This window comes from Babylonia areolata, chromosome 9 (assembly GCF_041734735.1).
Source record: "Babylonia areolata isolate BAREFJ2019XMU chromosome 9, ASM4173473v1, whole genome shotgun sequence".
NCBI lineage: Eukaryota > Metazoa > Mollusca > Gastropoda > Neogastropoda > Buccinidae > Babylonia > Babylonia areolata.
Window position 1 is genome coordinate 22,366,114 of NC_134884.1, and position 7,500 is coordinate 22,373,613.

A 7,500-nucleotide genomic window follows, 5' to 3' on the forward strand; every position below is an offset into this window, starting at 1 on the left:
ACACAAGACAGATTCAGAGAAGAAAAGGATGATGATGATGATGAAGAAGACAACAACCAAAAACAATGCTCATTTCTCTCATAAAGTATTAGTCAAAAGCTAATGAAGAAGAAGAAGAAGAAGAAGAAGAAGAAGAAGAAGAAACTACATGTCAAGTTTATGACATCTGTGACCAACCGCTCTGAGAGCAACATAACAAGTTTGAATTACAAGCTTTCAACACTGGGAGCAAAGTGGCTGAACATTTAATCAGGTTCTGTTTTCTCAAGGGCGTGGATCGATGATTTGTTTTATCGACAAGCAAATTACATTAAAACCCACTGAGGATTCGAGGATGCTTAAAGAGGGAGGGAGAGAGAGAGAGAGAGAGAGAGAGAGAGAGAGAGAGAGAGAGAGAGAGAGAGAGAGAACTCAGAACTCAGAACTCAAAACGTTTTTATTCAAGGTTTAAGATTTTAGGCATAGCCTATTCTTCCAATCTGTCCTCGCTAATCTACATCTATTACACATAGCACACACATAAATGAAAGGAAAAGGTTTTCATGTAGAAGGGTATACATAAAAGAGAGAGAGAGACAGACAGACAGGCAGACAGGCTGACAAACAGACAGACAGCTGACAGACAGATCGACACATTAACAGACAAACAACCTCTGTCAGTGACAGATATTGACATGAATCATTTGCTTTCATAATTCAACGAGTGTATTGAATACACAGGAGACTGCATGATGAAAACAGCAGTCTTTGGGAATAATAAAGAGACATCCCTGTTTTGAATAGACAAAAATGAAAAGTTCGATGGAAACTATCTAGAATTGAAATAACATTTCATAAAGGGTCGACAAAACATACAAATAAACATCTTCAAGAAAAGCTGGATAAAAACTATCTAAAACTGAAATAACATTTGATATGAAAAGGGTTGACAAAACACACAAGAGTGAACATCTTTAAGAATAGAACGATGGAAACTATCTAGATTTAAAATAACATTTGATGTGAAAGGGTTGAAGAAATAAATTTAACGAAACTCGTCAGATATATGTGCAGAAAAGAAGAGAGCATAAAGAACTGTTAAGACGCAAAATGGTAGGTCATAAGAGGAACTTGTTCAGTCTTCGTAAAATCATCTACACGATCGAAAGACTTTCTGGGATACCTCAGAGACATGCTCATCTGAGAGATGGCTCAGCATTTGGTTCATGAACGAGGGGTATAACACTTTCAAAAATATATATTTAGCACTTCTTTGAATGGAAGTGTTAGTGTGGTTTTTTTGTTTGTTTGTTTTTTGTTTTTTTGTTGTTTATTTTATTTTTGTGTGTGTATGTTCTTTGGTGTGTTTTTTTTTGTGAATGCATTAATTATTTTGCATGCAGTGACAATGACGCTGGTGGAATTGGAATCATCTGTGACTTTATGATTCAACCTTTCACAGAAAGCGAAATCCGATGCAGTCAGGGCACTGAGAGATGAAAATAAAGAACAAAAAAAAAAAAAAAAAAAAAAAAAAAGCTGCAGGTGTTGACGGATTTGATGGATATCTTTAAATATCAATGTAGTTTTTGCCATTTTTGGTCAAGTATTTCAATTTCATTTTGATTAAAGATCTTTTTTCTCAATGAATTATTCTGGCCTTTGCTTCAGAAAAGTGACCCTAATGTTGCGGATAGTTACAGTTTGTTGAACATTCATAGTAAATTACAATTTTTATATCAAATAGGTGCATTACTGAATGGACCGAAGATTTTGAAGTAGGTGAAGAGCAGGCAGGGTTCATGGAACTGATCATAATAGTCACCCTCTTTGCACTTATTCACAAACAGCTGGTTCGAAATCCCCCACTTTTCATAAACTTCCGTGAAGCTATTGATTCAATATGTAAAGATAAGCTGTGGGAAGTGCCCACAAAAATGACGTGTGTCATTTGAAAGTATGTACTCAGCTGTAAAGGTTAGAGCTCGTGCTGTTGGTGATCTGACTGGCAGAAGTATTTGTGTGTCCAATTGGTTTTGAGCGATGTGAAGTCTGCTCTTTTATGTATGAATTAATTAACCAAAGATATTGAACACGGTATATATATATGTTATCTCATTTTGTTGAAGTATCAATATTGTTGTTTGCGGATGATGTTGTACTTTTTCTTTCTGTGTGATTGGGATTGTGAAGGCAAAAGCAAAGATTTCAGAACTGACTGAATACGTATTACAAAACATCGAAACGTTTTAAATGAAATGAACTGTTAATTTAGATAGGTCCAATAACGTTGTGTTCCGATGTGACAGGTATATTTTCAACAGTGTTATTTATCTACTCAGCTTTCCATTTCCCACACTATGAATGACCCTGCGGACCGAGCAAATACGTGTATCTCAGAAATCAATGAAACTGCATTATTGGCAAATATCATTCATTCCAAATATACTTTTCAAATTATCTTATTGTCAGATTCAACCAAGTTTTATATTATACGGCACCAAAATTTGGGGTTTGGCTCGTGACCAAAGTGCTGTTGAAAAAAAAGAAAAAAAAAGAAAGAAAATCATTTGCCTGACGTGAAAAGATTGTTGGGCATCAGTGCTCAGTCACCAAGATATGATATGAATGGGGAGGCAGGCAGTTATCCTCACTTAGTAAATACTGATATAAGATACATTACATTCTGGCTTCAAATTCTGGACATGGACTAACGAAGATATCCAAATAAAGCATACACTGCACTTCTATCACTGGATAAACAAAATTATGTAATGTGTGCTTGTGATGTTCAAAAGATTTGTGCAAATTTTGTTTCCGGATAGTTTGGGGACAACTATTCGCAACATTAGTGTGTGTGTATGTGTGTGTGCGTGTGTGTGTGTGTGTGTGTGTGTGTGTGTGTGTGTGTGTGTGTGTGTGTGTGTGTGTGTGTGTGTGTGTGTGTGTGTGTGTGTGTGTGTGTGTGTGTGTGTCCAATTTCTCACATCGATCAAGAGGAGAGAACTCAGCTGTTGCCAGCTTTTCCCCCCAACACATCCAAGCCGCTTCCTGTCCTTCTGTTGGTCGTCAGCTTCCGTTCAGCTGCCACATTCTCTCTTCGGTATCTGTCACTTCGCCGCCACAGGGATCAGATCGACAGACACAAGAAAGTCCGGGACACTTAAAAAAAAAAATAAATAAAATAAAATAAAATAAAAACATCGACAATTCTGTTTGTCTTGCGTGAAAAATAGAAGGGAGAAATCTGGCAAAGGAAGGGGGCAGAGGAGAGTGAGAGAAACTAGAGAGAGAGAGAGAGAGGGAATGAGAGACAAACGGGTTAGGGGAAGAAAGAAAGAGTTTGAGAAAGTGTGAGTGAGACAGACAGGGAGAGTGAGAATTACAGAAGGAGGTGGAGGGAGAAAGATAGAGGGGGTGGGGGGAGGGAGGGAGGGAGGAAAAAAACAACACACACACACATACAGAGAAAGAGAGATACACGGAGAGAGGGAGGAAGGGAGAAAGGCAGGGAGGGAGAGAGGAGAGAGAGGGAGAGATCAGAGAAAAGCGAAGAAGTAGAGAAAGAAGAAAGAAAGAAAGAAAGAAAGTACACGCACACGCAAACACTCACACACAAACATACCCACAAACACACACTTTCACTTACTCGCATGCGTACAGAATAATTTCTTCTTCCCCCCTCCACCCCCTCCCCACCCCCTCGATTTTGTTCCTACCCTCATCAAATAGCACTTACAGTGGAAGGACGTTAAACTAAAGAACGAACGAACGAACACAAACACACACAAGAAAACACAAGCACACACACACACGCACGCACACACACACGCACACACACACACACACACACACACACACACACACACACACACACACACACACACACACACAGGGAGAGAGAGACAGAACTCAGAACTCAAAACGTTTTTATTCAAGGATTAAGATTTTAGGCATTGCCTAGAGAGTGAGAGAGAGAGAGAGAGAGAGAGAGAGAGAGAGAGAGAGAGAGAGAGAGAGAGAGAGAGAGAGAGAAACACGCGCACGCTTGCACGCACACAAACATTTGCGCACGCATCACTGGCCCCACATGCACGTTTTATTTACAAAATGATGAAACGATAATTCGATTTACTGGCTTAGACATTTGGAAATAAAGAAGTATCCAAGGACAGAGAAAACTGATTAATCGGATATTGCATAAAAAGAGAGAAATTTTCCAAGAGGGACAATGAGACAATGAGAGAACGAACGAACGTAGAGAGAGAGCGGCTGACAGAAGGAGATATATTCTTCTTCTTCTTCTTCCGCGTTTCCTGGCCACGCTAGATTTTCAGTCCGGTCAGGACAGCGAAGTCCGCGGTCCGTCGCAGGGACCCCACCGATCCCCACAGTTTCTCTTGGAGCTCCACCGGGCTGGGCCATGCCTGGCGTCTCAGACCGTCGAAGGTGGAGCAGAGACAGATTCAATACAAAGAAGAAAAATCAAAGAAAGAAGCGTAGCACTATTTCAAAGAATTTGAAAGAGACGCAACTGAACAATTCACAAAACATGAAGAATTCGTATAAATTAAATAGTCCATAGATTATGAAGAAATTGAACAATTCTGAGAAATGAATCATTATCATAATGATGCAGATTGATGACAATAGTAATGACAAGTCTGAACAAGATCGAGAAACCACAACAAGAAGCAAGAACAGCACTGGAAAATACCAAGAATGGAAAGCTTAACGGTGATTCGATGACATTGCTCGTCACGCCCTATAAGACAGCGGACTAGAAACCCCCACCCAACCCAGCATTACCACCCAGACAACACAAACACCGACTAAAAATAATTCAGAGTTCACATACATTTACTCAATCACACACAAACTTTGACTAATGAAGAATAACTATCATACCAGCCACAGACACTCAAAGGACAGTGGATAAATAAACGAAACACAAAACTTGAAGACGCAACCGTCCAGCGAAAAATCGGTTCAGGTGACGTTACGTGAGCACTTTGGATATTCGATAAAGAAAAGAAAACACTGATGCACAGCACGAGAAGAGAAGAACGATGACGTAGACGGTGAAGACTGAAGCGAAAAACACCAACAACCGAGGAAGACGAGGTAGTACGACGAAGCTAGTGCACGAACGATGACAGTGACGAGAAGAGGGCAGCAGGAAGACAGGGGGTAACAGACGGCTGGACCACCAACGCTACCCGGCCAACACTGGCGGAAGGACAAAGGCACACGGAGTGGGACACTGCGAACTGCCAACCGGGTACGACTACCCTGACGCTGGAAATTTAATACAGACGACACATGTCCAGCAGGGCACTCTTACCCTCCTTGCTGTTTCAGTTTCAGTTTCAGTAGCTCAAGGAGGCGTCACTGCGTTCGGACAAAGCCATATACGCTACACCACATCTGCCAAGCAGATGCCTGACCAGCAGCGTAACCCAACGCGCTTAGTCAGTCCTTGAGTAAAAAAAAACAAAACCGGGGGAATAAATAATAGATAAGCTTGCATAAATAAATAAATAAATTATAATTATAATATAGAAAAAGGTAGTAGTAATAATATTAGTAATACTAATAAAATGATAATAATAAAACATAAATAAATAAATAAATAAGACACCAATGGTGATAAATAAGCGAATAAATGTAAAATATGAAGACACACATTCACACATACACCCACACATGCATAACAGAAATGCACCAAACATGCAGGAACACACAGAATACAGAAAACATGGCCACCCGGAGGAAAACGTCTCCCCTCGTGAGGGTGCCAACTGGGCAAAAAGCCCCAAACCCATCAGACACACGACCTTCCTCCAAGAAGGCTGCGGGCGAAAAGCCTAGAGAAGTGTCACTGACAGAACAGAGAGACTTGAACCTCTTGGCTCAGCAGTGACAGGAATGCAAAACATGACTCCACGACTGCACGTGAAAAACGTACAACCGGGAGCTACATATACAAAAATGACAAGCAAGCTGGGGAGAGTGGGGAAGGGTTTGCACAAAACAGAACTTTACACGCGATTGTCTTGAGTTGTGACATTGCTGATTGACCCTGTTCCCCCGTCACCCCGAACACATATAAGGGATTTCCAAGTGCACGCCGTTTGCAAATAAAGGCTGACACGACATTGTCTGGTCAGACCAGGCTTTTTTTCCCCCTGCAGAAGGTGGCTTCATCAATTCCGGAAGTGATGACCATGGAATGAAATCTGTTGATTCCATGGCGTCTACGAGACCAACAGAGATTGAAAGAAATAGGGAATAGAGTGTGTGTGTGTGTGGGTGGGTGGGCGGTGTGTGTGGGGTGGGGGATGAGGGGGGTGTTGAAAGAGAGATACAGTGAAGGAGAGAGAGGCTGAACGGGAAAGACAGACAGACAGACACAGACAGACAAAGAGCGACGAAAAGAGAGAAAATTACAGAGTGAGGGACAGACAGACAGGCATGCAGAGACGATCAGGGATAAACAGAGAAACAGACTGAGATACAGTGTGAAACCAGTGATAGGAAAACAGTGAACATATAAACAGAAGGTGAAGAAGAAGAAGAAGAAGCAGAAGGGAGGGAGTGAGAGAGGAAGAAACAGACAGACAGACAGCGAAGGAGAGAGCAAGGGGAAAAAAAAACAACATACAGAGTGACAGACAGACAGACAGACAGACAGACAGGCAGGAACGATCAGAGACAAAACAGAGTAGCAGGCTGAGATACAGTATATCATCAGTGATAGGAGAGCAAAGAAGGAGAAAGAGGCATGTCATTAGTTCATTCCCATTATAACCTTTTTTCTCTTTTTTTTTCCTTCTTTTTATGTTTATTTATTTATTTGTGTGTGTGTGTGTGTGTGTGTGTGTGTGTGTGTGTGTGTGTGTGTGTGTGTGTGTGTGTGTGTGTGTGTGTGTGTGTGTGTGTGTGTGTGTGGCCTCAATTGCATGCAGGTCATAGAGCAACAGAACGTGGGGTTTTTTGTGTGTTTTTTCTCTCATGTTTGTGCTTTCACACGCCTTCTTCATTGCCCCCCCTGCCCCCCCCCCCCCCCCCCCCCCAAAAAAAAGAAGAGAAAAAAACCCACCTTTTTTCCCTTTTGTCTTCTTTCGTTTTGGGTTTTGTTGTTGTTGTTTTGTTTTGTTTTCGGTTTTCTTTTTCTATTTAACATGTCAGTTTTCGATTGATACATTGTTTCTAAATGTATTCAAAATAGTATTTTTCCAAATACACTATTTTTTTGGGTCTAACTATTCGGTTTTAATTGACAGTTTCAATGAATATTTTAACATTATACATGTGTTTGGGGTTGTCTGAGATTTAGGTTGCTCTGATTTGAGTATGTATGGATTCTATGTGTGGGATAATCATCGAAATCACCTTAGACAGTATAATACATATACGTCGAAAGACATACAATTATATCAACATTAATTATTGGGGAAAAAAAAGAAGAAGAAGAAAGGAAAAAAAAAAAAGAGGAAAGTTGACGCCCGGACAGGAGAC